The following is a 14,985-nucleotide window of genomic DNA, read 5'->3' as shown; positions in this document are numbered from 1 at the left end:
GGAGTGGGTTCTTCTTCTTGGATATGTTTCCTCATATCCAACAAGAGCTTCTGTTCATGAAATCTCACCAAGATTGTGTATTCTATAAATTTTTTCCCTGTAAACTTTCTTATATTTTTTCTTAAAACAGAAGATAAGACAGATGTGAAGAGAAGCAACTTTCAAATCATGATTACTTATCAGCTATTTTAAGTAAAAAGTTATAAGACCAGTAATCTTTTTTTTATCTTCAAGTTCGTGCTTCATTTTTCTTCCAGGATATTAGGATCAGAGAACCTTAGATGCAAGATAATGGGCTAGATTACATCAAATAAATAAGACACAGCCCAATCAGAAAGTGTATGTGTGTGTTTGTGTAATATAGCTGCAATCTTTCTCAACCTGGAAACTGATTATGTTTGAAAATACTGCTCACAGTTGTTGAATTTAAAATCTATAAAATGCATTTAGTATTTTAATATGTGGTCATTAGGATCCCATTTGAGGGCTCCTAAGTTTCTATTTAAGACATTAAGTAGATAAAAAATAATATTAAGAGGAATTCTAACAGAATGTGGATCTTGGGACTTAAGCTGCAGTAGTTAGAAGAGGTTGTTCTTCTTACCTCTTCTTTTGCTATTCGCTTTGTTGCTGTTCAAGGTTATTGAGAGCCTCAGTTAGAGAAAATGAATGAAGAGGTTTATGAACAGCAAGAAGAGCAAGAGAAATATATGTCAAGTTCCTTTCATATTTATTCTGCCCCAGAGAACTGAGTCAGCAACAGGCAGGTTTAGCATCCTCCAATAGTGATGCATTTCTTTTCCTTCTTCTCCCTTTCTCATGTCTCTTCCTTTTATTCTTGTGCTCCTGTCTTTGCTTTTCAAATCCAAATTCTAATTAACTGGCATTATAGCAAGGTAGGAAGAAAGAATCAGGTTGAAACTTGTTAATGGTAAGAAACTGTATCTGACAGAGAGAAAACTGTAAGAATTATGAAAATGCTGAGGGATAAGAAGAGATTCTGCACAACAGAGAGAAGGCAAGAGCAGTAGCTGTTCCTTTGTAGTACATGAATGCACTTGTTTCCAAAAGCTTTTCTTTTAAGAAAAGAGGCTTTTTTTTTTTTTGTAAAGCAGCTTCTCAGTAAAATTGATAGGAGGGTGTTTAGAGATTTCCTGTATACCTCCTGTCCCAATACATACGTATCTCTCCCATTATCAACATCCCCACCAGAATGGCACAGTTGTTATGATTGATATAACCTACATTGACATATCATAATCATCCAAATTCCAAAATTTACAATAGGATTCACTCTTGGTGTAGTGCATTCTATAGGTTTGAACAAACATATAATGAAATATATCCAATGTATGGTATCATAAAGAATAGTTTCACTGCCCTAAAAATCCTCTGTGCTCTGCTCTTTATCCCTTTTTTCCCCTTAACTCCTGGCAAACTTTGATCTTACTGTCTGTATAGTTTTGCCTTTTCCACATGTCATATAATTGAAATCATACAGTATTAGCCTTTCCAGATTGACTTCTTCCACTTAGTAATATCAGTTTAAGGCTCCTCTGTTTCTTTTCGTGGCTTGAAAACTCTTTTTTTTTTTTTTAATTGCTGAGCAATATTCCATTTTGAAATATAAAATGTAGTTTATCCATTTACCTACCCAAGGATATCTCAGTTATTTCCAGATTTTGGCAATTGTGAATAAAGATGCTATACACAACCATGTGAAGATTTTTGTGTGAGTCTGAGTTTCCAATTACTTTGGATAAGAGTATATTTAGTTTTTTAAAGAAACCACCAAACTGTTTTCCAAAGTGACTGTATGTATCAATTTGCATCCCTACCATCCCTGAGTGAGACTTACTATTGCTCCGCATCCTTGCCAGCATTTGGTTTTGTCAGTGTTCCAAATTTTGGCCATTCTAATAGACATGTACCAAAGGCTTTTAAAATTTATAAAATATGACTAATGAAGCTCAATAGCATTGCTTCAGCAATAATTGCATTGATGAAGCAAGTTGTAATTTTACTTCAACGTGTTTTCTATTTGTGTTTTTGTATTCATATTCATTGGAAGGACTGATGCTGAAGCTGAAACTCCAAAACTTTGGCCACCTGATACAAAGAACTGACTCACTAGAAAAGACATTGCTTTTCAAGTCCTATTTTTCTGTTCTGATGATGACTTGCTCTGAAATCCTTTGGCAGCATTTTCTTTTCTTTTCTTTTTTACTATTTTCCCTAGTAGGTCAGAGGCCAGAGAGACATAAGGAGCTAACTTGCTGAGTGGGCTCTCACACTGTTTTACTGCACAGTCATTATTCCAGATGATAAACTGGGCCCTGACGCTAGGGAAAATGGAGGGCAAGAGGAGAAGGGGGCAACAGAGGCTGAGATGGTTAGATGGCATCACTGACTCAATGGACATGAGTTTGAGCAAACTCAGGGAGATAGTGATGGAAAGGGAAGCCTGGAGTGTTGTAACGGGGTCTCAAAGAGCTGGACATGACTTAACGACTGAGCAAAAATTCAATAGCAGTATGCTACTGAATGAAGTAAATTTATAGCATTTAGAACCTTAAGAGCTTCAAGTCCATTTTGTATGTTCACTTACCATATTCAGAAATACCACCCCCGTGCCACATACACACACAAATTCTTTAAAGTCACACACACAAATTCTTTAACATCAGTGGCACAGACACTGATTGCATAATTTCATTTGAGACACCTACTCTGTAGGGGAACAAATGAGACATAAAATAAGTGTTCAAACATATAAGCTCTAGACAGATTGTTTTGTTCCTACTAACAAGATCTTTGGCAAGGTATTAAACATCCTCTGTATTTCAGTCTCCTCACCTCCTCCAAATGGGCAAAATAACATAATATTTTAAGTATTGAACCAGAAAATACATGTAAAGTGATTAGGGCATGCTGGTCTCTACCTAAATCTTAGTAAATCCCAGTTATTGTTAGAAATACACTTATATGTAAAATGGCATTTATCAAACTAAAGTGTTTCCACTTGAAATTCAATTAATTGCTTTTAAGATTGTCCAGTTTGTTAACAAAGGATGGAAAGGAGATCTGTGTAGGAACTCATGATATTACTACCTTTCTCTTTTTATTTATTTATTTATTTTTCATTTATTTTTATTAGTTGGAGGCTAATTACTTCACAACATTGCAGTGGGTTTTGTCATACATTGTCCTACCTTTCTCTTTTAATCTTGCCCCAAATTTACATCATAACATTTTCACCTTTAATGTTCATTGCTACATTCTTGACTTATATACACATTTTACTTGAAGTAGGAGGCACTTCCAACTTGTTTACCAGTACTGAAACATGTTTGGGAGCATCTGTGATATGTACGAATACAGGGGTCAGTACAGTAGATATCGTGCCCAGAGTTATTTCCATAGTGCAAAAATCATCAACCTTCTTACTCCTTGCCTAGTTCATTGTCTTCCCATCATTATAACATTTTTCACTTTAACAGGGAACTCAAATCGGGGCTCTTAACAACCTAGACACATGGGATGTGGTGGGAGCATAGAGCGGAGTTTCAAGAGGGAAGGGACATATGTATTCCTATGGCTGATTCATTTTAATGTATGGCAAAAACCAACACAGTATTGTAAAGCAATTATCCTTCAATTAAAAGTAAATTTTAAGTAAAAAAAAATGGGGAAAAGTCTTAAAAAGGTAAATTATGAGCAATAAAATATTCATGGTTTTCATGTAAGGTAGTCTTATTTTAGTCTATTTTATTTTCTCATACATACTCCTGATCTGCAGTGATAGTTCATGCCATTTGATCAATCAGCATTTAAAATGATTAATCCTGGGAAATTTTTTCTTTTTGATGAGATGCTAAATGTTTCCTTAATTTGTCTTCCTGATCACTGGTTGTTAGTGTATAAGAATGCAAGAGTCTTCTGTATATTAATTTTGTATCCGGAAACTTCACTAAATTCTTTGAAGAACTCTGATAGTTTCCTGGAAGCATGCATATGGTTTTCTATGTGTAGTGTCATAATTGTCATCTGCAAACCATGACAGTTCTACTTCTTTTCCAATTTGAATTGGTTTTATATATTTCTCTTCTCTGCTTGCCATGGCAAAACTTTTGAAACAAAGTTGAATAAGAGTGGCAAGAGAGAACATTCTTGTCTTGTTCCTGATCTTAGAGGAAATGCGTTCAGTTTTTCACCATTGAGAATGATGTTTGCTATTGGTTTGTCATCAGTTAAGATCAGTTCAGTCACTCAGTTGTGTCTGACTCTTTGCAACCCTAAGGACTGCAGCACACCAGGCTTCCCGGTTCATCACCAACTGCCAGAGCTTACTCAAACTCATGTCCATCGAGTCGGTGTTGCCATCCAACCATCTCATCCTCTTTCCTCCCCTTCTCCTCAAGCCCTCAATATTTCCCAGCATCAAGCTCTTTTCCAGTGAGTCAATTCTTCCCATCAGGTGGCCAAAGTATTGGAGTTTCAGCTTCAGCATGAGTCCTTCCAATGAATATTCAGGACTGATTTCCTTTAGGGATGACTGGTTGGATCTCCTTGCAGTCCAAGGGACTCTAAGAGTCTTCTTCAAGACCACAGTACAAAAGCATCAATTCTTTGGTGCTCAGCTTTCTTTATAGTCCAACTCTCACATCCATACATGGCTACTGGAAAAAACATAGCTTTGACTAGATGGACTTTTTTTGGTAAAAAGAAGTCTTTGCTTTTTAATATGCTGTCTAGGTTGGTCATAGATTTTCTTCCAAGGAGCTAGCGTCTTTTAATTTCATGGCTGCAATCACCACCTGCAGTGATTTTGGAGCCCCCAAAAATAAAGTCTGGCACTGTTTCCACTGTTTCCCCATCTCTTTGCCATGAAGTGATGGGACCGGATGCCATGATCTTAGTTTTCTGAATGTTGAGTTTTAAGCCAACTTTTCACTCTCCTCTTTCACTTTCATCAAGAGGCTCTTTAGTTCTTCTTTGCTTTTTGCCATAAGGATGGTGTCATCTGCATATATGAGGTTATTGATATTTCTCCCAGTAATCTTGATTCCAGCTTCATGCAGCCCAGTGTTTCTCATGATGTACTCTGCATATAAGTTAAATAAGCCGAGTGACAAGATATAGCCTTGACGTACTCCTTTTTCTATTTGAAACCATTCTGTTGTTCCATGTCCAGTTCTAACTGTTGCTTCCTTACCTGCATACAGATTTCTCAGGAGGCAGGTCAGGTGGTCTGGTGTTCCATCTCTTTAAGAATTTTCCAGAGTTTGTTGTGGTCCACACAGTCAAAGGCTTTGACATAGTCAATAAAGTGGAAGTAGATGTTTTTCTGGGACTCTGTTGCTTTTTCAGTGATCCAGCGAATGTTGGCAATTTGATCTCTGGTTTCTCTGCCTTTTCTAAATCCAACTTGAACATCTGAAATTTCATGGTTCACATACTGTTGAAGCCCAGCTTGGAGAATTTTGAGCATTACTTTGCTAGTGTGTGAGATGAGTGCAACTGTGCAATAATTTGAACATTCTATGTCATTGCCTTTCTTTGAGATTGGAAAACTGACCTTTTCCAGTCCTGTGTCCACTGCTGAGTTTTCCAAATTTGCTGGCATATTGAGTGCAGCACTTTCTCAACATCATCTTTCAGGATTTGAAACAGCTCAGCTGGAATTCCATCACCTCCACTAGCTTTGTTTGTAGGATGCTTTCTAAGGCCTGCTTTAACTTCACATTCCAGGATGTCTGGCTCTAGGTGAGTGATCACACCATCGTGATTATCTCTGTCATGAAGATCTTTTTTGTACAGTCCTTCTGTGTATTCTTGTCACCTCTTCTTAATATCTTCTGCTTCTGTTAGTTCCCTACCGTTTCTGTACTTTATTGTGCTCATCTTTGTATGAAATGTTCCCTTGGTATCTCTAATATTCTTGAAGAGATCTCTAGACTTTCCCATTCTATTGTTTTTCTCTATTTCTTTGTGTTGATCACTGAGGAAGGTTTTCTTATCTCTCCTTGCTATTCTTTGGAACTCTGCATTCAAATGAGTATATCTTTCCTTTTCTCCTTTGCCTTTCACTTCTCTTCTTTTCACAGCTATTTGTAAGGCCTCCTCAGACAGCCATTTTGCCTTTTTGCATTTTTTTTCTCTTGGGTATGATCTTCATCCCTGCCTCTTGTACAGTGTTGTTAAACTTCATCCATAATTCTTCAGACACTATGTGTATCAGATCTAATCCCTACAATATATTTGTCACTTCCACTGTATAAAAGTAAGGGTTTGATTTAGGTCATACCTGAATGGTCCAGTGTTTTTCCCTACTTTCTTCAATTTAAGTCTGAATTTGGCAATAAGAGTTCATGATCTGAGCCACAGTCATCTACTTGTCTTCTTTTTGCTGACTGTATAGAGCTTCTATATTTGGTTGCAGAGAATATAATCAATCTGATTTCGGTATTGACCATCTGATGATGTCCACGTGTAGAGTCTTCTCTTGCATTGTTTGAAGAGGGTGCTTGCTATGACCAGTGCATTCTCTTGGCAAAACTCTACTATCCTGCTTCATTCTGTACTCCAAGGCTAAATTTGCCTGTTACTCCACGTATTTCTTGACTTCCTACTTTTGGATTTCAGTCCCCTATAATGAAAAGGACATCTTTTGGGGGGTGTTAGTACTAGAAGGTCTTTTAGGTCTTCATAGAACTGTTCAACTTACAGCTTCTTCAGCATTACTGGTCGGGGCATAGACTTGGATTACTGTGATATTGAATGATTTGCCTTGGAAACAAACAGAGGTCATTCTGTCACTTATGAGATTGTATCCAAGTACTCCATTTCAGACTCTTTTGTTGACTATATTGGCTCCTCCATTTATTCTAAGGGATTCTTGCCCACAGTAGTAGATATAATGGTCATCTGAGTTAAATTCACCCATTGCAGACCATTTTAGTTCTCTGATTCCTAGAATGTCTATGTTCACTCTTGCCATCTGTTTGACCACTTCCAATTTGCCTTCATTCATGGACCTAACATTCCAGGTTCCTATGCAATATTGCTCTTTATAGCATCGGACCTTGCTTCTATTACCAGTCACATCCACAACTGGGAGTTGTTTTTGCTTTGGCTCTGTCTCTTCATTCTTTCTGGAGTTATTTCTCCACGGATCTCCAGTAGCATATTGGGCATCTACTGACCTGGGGAGTTCATCTTTCAGTGTCCTTCCTATCTTTTTGCCTTTTGATAGTGTTCATGGAATTTTCAAGGCAAGAACACTGAAGCATTTTGCCATTCCCTTTTCCAGTGGACCACATTTTGTCAGAACTCTCCACTATGACCTGTCCATCTTGGGTGGCCCTACATGGTGTGCCTCATAGTTTCATTGAGTTAGACAAGGCTGTGGTCCATGTGATCAAATTGGTTGGTTTTCTGTGGTTGTGGTTTTCAGTCTTTCTGCCCTCTGATGGAGAAGGGTAAGAGGCTTATCAAAGCTTCCTGATGGGAGAAACTGACTGAAGGGGAAATTGGGTCTTGTTCTGATGGGTGGGGCGAGGCCATGTTCAGTAAATCTTTAATCCAATTTTCTGTTGATGTGTGGGGCTGCATATCTGAGATTATTGATATTTCTCTGAGCAATCTGGTTTCTAGCTTGTGCTTCATCCAGCCCAGCATTTTTCATGATGTACTCTGCATATTTAGTTAAATAAGCAGAAAATATAGAGCTTTGACATATTCCTTTCTCAATTTGGAAGCAGTCTGTTGTTCCATGTCCTGTTCTAACTGTTGCTTCTTGACCTGTATACAGATTTCTCAGGAGGCAGGTCAAGTGGTCTGGTATTCTCATCTCTTTAAGAATTTTCCATAGTTTGTTGTGATCCACACAGTGAAATGCTTTGGCAGTCAATAAAGCAGAAGTAGATGTTTTTCTGGAACTCTTATGCTTTTTTGGTTTGTCATATATGACCTTTACTATATTGAGGTAACTTTCCTCTATGCCCACTTTCTGGATAGTTTTATTCTTAAAAGAGTATTGAATTTTCTCAAAAGTTTTCTTTCCATCTACTGAGATGATCAGTTTGCCAATATGGTGTATTACATTGATTTATTTGCATATATTGAAGAACCTTTTCCTCTCCAGGATAAATCCCACTTGATCATGGTGTATGACCTTTATAATATGTTGTTGGATTTGGTTTGCTAGTATTTTGTTGAGGATATTTTTGTCTGTATTCATCAGTGATAATAGCCTATAATTTTCTACTTTTGTGGTGTTTTTGTCTGGTTTCAGTATCAGGACAATGGTTGCCTTTTAGAATGTTCTTGAGAGTGTTCCTTTGTCTCCAATTTTTTGGAAGCGTTTCAGAAGAGTAGGTGTTAACTCTTCTCTAAATACTTGATAAATTCCGCCTGTGAAACCATATGGTCCTGGCCTTTTTGCTTGTTGAATTTTAATCATGGTTTTGATTTCAGTGCTTGTGACTGATCTGTTCATACTTTCTATTTCTTCCTGATTCATTATTGGAAGGTTGTACCTTTATAAGAATTTATCCATTTCTTTCAGGTTGTCCATTTTATTGGCATATAGTTGCTTGTAATAGTCTCTTTTTGATTCTTTGTATTTATATTTCAATCTATCCTTTGAATTTCTTCCACCAGTTCTGTGGTTTATAAGAGTGATTATCCAAACCTTTTTTGGTTGCCCTCAAAGTTAGGCATAAAAGATCCATTTGTATTAAAGTACAAATTACTGTACTTTCTATGGAAAAACTAATGAGATATTTTGATAAACCCAATAAATGTATACAAGTCATTAACAACAATGCCCACATAATGAGACAGTGCTTTCATATAACCCCTCACTTAAGGACAAATTTATGTGTAATTTATTATTTTTCTTTAAGGTTTTAAATTTGAGTTCTATAGCTGCCATAATTTTTTTTTCAAATCTTTGACATAGAAAAGCATAATTGATCAAATCCTAGTATTCTGGATTTTGAGACCCATCCACATGTCTGAGCTGAAATATTTTCCCCATGCTCATGACTGAGCATGGCAGGGATACTAGCCAGCCTCATTCCTAGGGAGATACAGGATTCCTCTGCAAGGCAACTTAGCCTTGAAAATTCCCCTTCAGGCTTGCTGGGCACACTGGAACTGCACTGCAGTTTAAGACACTCCTTCCCACTTTCCTTCCTTCCCTCTCTCTTGCACAAAGATCAGAGCTACATTGTGGTCTGATAGCTATCCCAACGCAACCTCCATTCTTGTCCTTTTAACTTGCCCATGCAAATTATTCTTGCCTAATGAATCTTGAGATTTTTTCTTCATATTGCAATCTGTTTGTCAGATGACCTGAACTTATATGTCCCCTCAAGAAAATTTATCTCATTTGATCACTGAAAAAAGGATGATAATTTAGATAACACAAACATGTAGAAAAAAACTTTTTAAAAAGTTAATAGAATGTTTTAGTAGAGATTTTTTACCTAGATACCCTTGGAAAATAGATTGTGGTTATAAATTATTCTGGTAAATGTTTTCATTTATTGAATTCTGGAGATCATGCATATATATTTAACTTGCAATTTAGAAAAGTTTATTAACATCTAGTTGATAATTTCATTATAATCTTTATGGGGCTTCCCTCATAGCTCAGTTGGTAAATAATCTGCCTGTAATGAAGGAGATCCCAGTTCAATTCCTTGGTTGGGAAGACCCATTGAAGAAGGGAAAGACTACCCACTCAGTATTCTTGGTCTTTCCTGGTGACTTAGCTGGTATAGAATCCGCCTGCAACTCGGGAGACCTGGGTTCAATCCCTGGGTTGGGAAGATCCACTTTAAAAGAGAAATACTACCCCTCCAGTGTTCTGGCCTGGAGAATTCTGTGGAATTTATAGTCCATGTGTCGCAAATGGTCAGACACAACTGAGGTACTTGATTTTGTGGTTATAAATTATTCTGGTAAATGTTTTCATTTATTGAATTTTAGAGATCATACATATATAGGTAATTTGTAGTTTAGAAAAGCTTTATTAACATCTAGTTGATAATTTCATTATAATCTTTATAGATCCTAAGGACACATAAAAAGAGACATAAAATTATTTGTGTTTGTCTTTAGAAAATGTGCTCAAGATACCTCTAGTTAAGAGGAGAAGATTAAAAGTGCTTTAGAAATTACAGGTTTCACTATCAAAGATTCTATATTTGTTGTATTACTTTGGTACCTTAACTAATCCACACTATTTTTCCAGCTAAACTTTGTTTTTTCATCTGATCCATGAACTGTTTGAAAATAGGAACAGAAGCAAAAATTGGCAAACCACAGTAAAATGATATCCTATCAAGAAAGTTTAAAACCACTCTACCTTCTGTTTCAATTACCAGTGACAAGCTAAGCGTAAAACACGTCATAGGAAATGTCACTTCCTGGATTAATTTGCCTCATCTCTGTTGAAAAACAACAGTCCATATCAGGAGTCTGATATTTTTTGCTTAGAGAAAATGCGAATCAAATTTTTCTAGTTCTGAGCATATTTATAATTCTCAAATTAAAATATTAGTTAATACGCAAGATGTTATGTTAGTTTCCATAAAATTTTAAAAAGTTCGAAAAGGGACAGTTTGTGTAATGATCCAGTCACTTACAATTGCAATTAATAATGCAGAGTAATATTCTCTGATACAGTTAAATTCTGGGCTTCTAAAAAAAAAGTATAGGCCTTCCTCTCAGATTATGGAAAATATAGCAATGATGAAACAGAAACTAATTTCAAACAGAGGGATTAAAATGATGAAATGAAAATAATCTATAAGACTAGAGATGTCTATCTGGAAAATCCAATGTATTTAGTTGGACTGGAGTGAAAGTTCATGAAGAGCATTTTTGGAAATAATTTTGAAAATGATAGTTAAGTAAGGCTCATGGAAGAAGTTGAATATCATAGAAAAGCCTGTATTTCTTCTTGTTTAAATAAGTGTTTCCCAACTGGTATACAAGGAGGTATATAGTGAATGCCCAGAAAGAGGATGGATTTAAGGAATTCACTATTATTGTTATTTCTGAGAAGTCAAGAGGAAAAAGACTGAGGAAGGAGATTGTATTTGATAAATAATGACACCATTTATTGTTTACCTGTAGCAAAAATTGTGGCAACGAGTTTATCTACATGTATCTTATTTTATTATCATAATAGCCATATAAGTTAAATATTACCATATCCACTTTGCCTGTGAGGACTGGCAGCTTAGAGGGATTGAGTTACTGCTTTAGTCATTTGTTCAGTAGCAGGATTTAGATGCAAACACAGATCTGTAGGACTTCTTCTGTTCCACAGAATCTGTGACTCTTCACCAAATCTACTTGAGAAGATTAAAGAGTTACGTGAACAAGTAATCAGAAAATAAAATCAACTAGAAAAAAATTCTTTTGAGAGGCTTCAAGGTTAATAAGAGAGAGGAGGAAAGCTTGAGAAGGGGACAGGATCAAAATTGTTTGATCATAGCAGTTTGGAGAATGGTCTGTGTCTTGTTTGTCTCCAGCCTTGCTTTTTCACACACTTTGCCTGTCCTTTCACTTATGGTAAATATCACTAAGTTTAATGTGAACTTTTGCCTTTGACTGTTTTACATTATTATAGTTAATGTTTAATAATTAAATAACATTTTTGTCTCTTAACCAGGGTATTCTCATCTTTTACCAGAAACTAAGAGATGGGGTTTATATTTTCAATTTATCCAGTTTCAGGTGATGCAATTTGGGGCAAGATGCATTATCCTTCTTTCTTAAAAAGGACAGCACAGTTAAATAGGGATGAGGTTTCTTGGTGCATATAGCTCTTAAAAGTCCAAGAACTAATGTCACATGCATACTTTCAGCAACAGAAAAAAACACTAAAAGTGAAAGAAAAAATCTGAAGGAAACTCATGAGAATGAAGAAGAACTTGAGGAGAAGCATGTCCTTTTGGGAATGTGAGAGCCGAGGCGAAAAACAATAAGAGGCAAGATCTATAGCTTGTTGTGGTTTCCTGTTAGTAATCAATACTTAGCCAAGGATCGTAGGCACAGAGCAGGTGAATCATCAGCATTGGTGCAGCTCAATACTAGCTCATCCAGCTTTACCAAAACCCAGCAGGGAGAACCTCCTACAACCATAGGAAGGAATGGTCCTATTCATGAAGGACTGGGACCTAAATCTTTGCACCAGCTTCTCTCCCAAATAATCTGGGAAAGGAAGCAATGTAAGCATTCTTTGAGGAAAGACCCTGTGTTTTTGAAACTTAAAAGGGTAGAAAATAGATGCAATAATTAAGGAAATACAGTATTTTAGAATTTTTACATAATTTAACATAAGAATTTTACTATTCAGTCTGGGACCCTTGCTCCTAACAGGAGACTCCTCCAAGGGCTGATTTTAAAATACGGCTGTTTGAGGCTTCAGGGTTGCTATGCTCCTGTACATGAATCCACCTAGGGGAAAAGCATGGATGATGATACATGAAAGATTTTCATGGGTATGATCTAGAAGTAGGGTTTTTAACTTTTCCCCATAATTTTTTGGTTAACACATTCTACACCTATGTGCAAAGAAGAGTGGTTAATTGTGGCCAAACCAAAGGTATGAATTTGATGATCAGTTTTCAGTCACTGCCACAAAAGGGAAGAAAAACAGCATTGTAAAGCTGTCAGTAGTAGTTGCTAATCTTGTTTTAGGCAAAAACATTTTTTTTTAATTTAACAGAAAGCATTAATGTGCATTTTGTTTTTGCTAAAGTCCAGTTGCAAGCTCTTATGTAGTGATTTAGGCTAAATTCCCCTGCACAATAATTTAAAAGTTTATCTTAATTTGTAGATTGTTTGTATTTCCAATTTTATTGAGATTTTGATTGGAGGTGGGCAAGAGCCTGGGAGTATAAAATAATATTTTCTTCCATCACCGCCATAATCTGAGAAGATGAAGGTAGAATTCAAGTTCAAACATCACCATTGAGGGAAATAAACAGGCCCTTGCCATCTGACAGTCAGAGAATGGGCAATAAGGCAAGAAAGAGCCAAAAATACTCCCTCTGTAAAGATTCATCGTTTCTGGTGTCCAGGAGAATTTATGGCGCCTGTCTGTTGCTAACAGTTTCTTTTCAGAGCTATAATTTCTTCTTGCTATCTCCAAGCTTTCACTAAAGTTTGGTTTAGAATTACAATTTGGGCTAAGCAAAGTTTTGTAGAATTAAGGGAGAAATCTGCTCGTGTGTTTGGAGTAAAGAATTATGGGCAGACTGATGGCACCAGAGCATAAACTAGAGCCCTTTCACTAGTGACTAGAGGATTATGGTCTAGAAATACCTATGCAAAGAAACCCAATAAAAACTGGAAAAACTATACTTTCTTACATATTCTTAAAAGTACTTTTCTTATTTGTGAAAAAAGCTTTCCTTATTCTTCAATAGTAGAATAATATCTCAGGTATATCAGAGTTAATGTTATCATAAAATATAAATACATGATTCCAGCACTGTAATGTGAGTTAATTTTTCCATATATTGTGTCACATACTTCTTGGTTCTGACTATATTTACTCAAAATAATATGTTGTTGTCATTCAGGCACTAAGCATGTCTGTCTCTTTGTGAACCCGTGGACTAACCACACCAGGCTTCCCTGCCCTTCACAGTCTCCTGAAGTTTGCTCAAACTCGTGTCCACTTAGTTAGAGAAGCTGTCTAACCATCTCATTTTCTTTGTGCCCTTCTCCTCTGCCCTCAGTCCTTCCCAGCATCAGGATCTTTTCCAATGTGTTGGCTATTCACATCAGGTGGCCAAATATTGGAGCTTCAGCTTCAGTGTTAGTCCTTACAATGAATATTCAGTATTGATTTCATTCAGGATTGACTGGTTTGATCTTTTTGCTCTTTAAGGGACTCTCAAGAGTCTTCTCCAGCACCAAAGTTCAAAAGCATCGCGTCTTCGACACTCAGCGTTCTTTATGGTCCAGCTCTCACATCTGTACATGACTAGTGGAAAAAACCACAGGTTTAATTATATGAACCTTTGTTTGCAATGTCTTTATGTCTTAACATCTGTGCTTTTCAGCATGCTATCTAGAATTTGTCAGAGCTTTTCTTCCAAGGTGCAAATGTCTTTTAATTTTGTGGCTGAAGTTACTGTCTACAGTGATTTTGGAGCACAAGAAAATAAAATCTGCTACAGTTTCCATTTTTTTCCCTCATGTATCTGCTATGATCTTCATTTTTTGAATGTTCAGGTTTAAGCTAGCTTTTCAGTCTCCTCTTTCAGCTTTATCAAGAGACTCTTTAGTTCCTCTTACTTTCTGCCATTAGAGAGGTATCATCTGCATATCTGAGGTTGTTGATATTTCTCTTGCCAGTCTTGATTCCAGCTTGTGATTCATCCAGCCTGGTATTTTGCATGATGTACTCTGCATCTAAGTTAAATAAGCAGGGTAACAATATACAGCTTTGATGTACTTCTCTCCCAATTTTGAGCCACATCATTGTTCCATGTCTGGTTGTACTTGTTGCTTCTTTTCCTACATACAGGTTTGTCAGGAGGCAGGTAAGGTGATCTGGTATTACTATCCATATAAGAATTTTCCACAGTTTGTTGTGATCCCCACAGAGGCTTTAGTGTAGTCAATGAAGCAGAAGTAGAGGCTTTTCTGGAATTCTCTCTTTTTCTATGATCCAGTGGATGTTGGCAATTTGATCTCTGGTTCTTCTTCCTTTTCTAAATCCAGCTTATACATCTGGAAGTTCTCAGTTCACATACCGCTGAAGCCTAGTTTGAAGGATTTTGAGCATTTTCTTGCTAACATGAAATGAGCCCAATAGTATGGTAGTTTGAACATTATTTGGCATTACCTTTCTTTGGGATTGGAATATAAACTGAGCTTTTCCAGTCCTGTGGCCATTGCTGAGATTTCCAAATTTGCTGTCATTTTGAGTGCAACACTTTAACAGCA

Source organism: Cervus elaphus, chromosome 9 (assembly GCF_910594005.1).
Source record: "Cervus elaphus chromosome 9, mCerEla1.1, whole genome shotgun sequence".
NCBI classification, from domain to species: domain Eukaryota; kingdom Metazoa; phylum Chordata; class Mammalia; order Artiodactyla; family Cervidae; genus Cervus; species Cervus elaphus.
This window is presented reverse-complemented; position numbering follows the sequence as displayed.